The 971-nt window shown below is 62.7% G+C and overlaps 1 non-coding gene across 1 annotated transcript; it reads right to left on the reverse strand.

Moving 5' to 3' along the window:
* Nucleotides 1–852: 852 nt before the first annotated feature.
* Nucleotides 853–971, reverse strand: LOC131873272 (5S ribosomal RNA). The gene has a single exon (XR_009371258.1). It is a non-coding gene; the product is annotated as a 5S ribosomal RNA (ribosomal RNA).

Here is a 971-nt window from a genome sequence, read left to right on the forward strand (position 1 = left end):
CACCTTGATGCGCACGCCTTGGCTGGGCTGCGCACCTTGGTGGGCGCCATGGTGCGCACCTTTCGTGCGCTCCAAGGTGCGCACGAAGTCGGAGCTCGGTTTGCCCCGGGTGCGCACCTTGGTGGGCGCCATGGTGCACTCCGAGGTGCCCAAGATTGGTGCGCACCAAGGAGCGCTCCGAAGTGCGCTCCAAGGTGCGCGCGAAGTCGAAAGTTGGGTTAATTGTCCGGTTTGCCTCGGGTGCGCACCTTGCGTGCACCTTCGCCAGGGTGGGCGCCTTGGTGCGCACACCTTGGCTGGGCTGCGCACACCTTGGCACCCGCGTTTCCTTCATTTTAAATTTTTTTTTTTTACAATCTCTCAAGTGGGAAATTCTATAATCTCAACTTTTTTTGCCTTTTCAGGAAACTTTTGAATGGAGCGCATCATTGGTGCGCTCCGAAGTGTGCTCCAAAGCTCTCTCCAGCTGCGTGCACCTGCCCCGGCCGCGCACCCGGCCCCGCCCAGCTTCGCTCACCTGTCCCGGGCGTCTGGTGCGGAACCTTAGAGTAAGAAACATCACCGTGCACCTTGGCCAACGTGCGCGACTCGACCGAGCGCGCACTGGCCGAGGTGCACACCGATTTCACCTGGGTGCGCGCGCAGCACCTCGGGCGCACCGGGGTGCGCGCACAACGCCCGGGTTGCACCGTGGCCTGTGTGCTCGGGGCGCCTCGGGTGCGCGCTCGGTGTCGCCCCCGCGCGCGCGGTAGTGCGGGCAGCGCACCCCGGCCCGGCCCGGCCCCGACGAGAACGCAAACGGGCAAAAGGTTTATTCAAATAGCATTGCGATGCCCGGCGAAAAACTAAAAAAGGGTGCAACACCGGGACTTCCCGGGAGGTCACCCATCCCAGTACTACTCCGGCCCAAGCGCGCTTAACTGCGGAGTTCTGATGGGATCCGGTGCACTAACGCTGGTATGATCGCACCC

The sequence above is a fragment of the Cryptomeria japonica genome, unplaced genomic scaffold (genome assembly GCF_030272615.1).
Source record: "Cryptomeria japonica unplaced genomic scaffold, Sugi_1.0 HiC_scaffold_1370, whole genome shotgun sequence".
Lineage (NCBI taxonomy): Eukaryota > Viridiplantae > Streptophyta > Pinopsida > Cupressales > Cupressaceae > Cryptomeria > Cryptomeria japonica.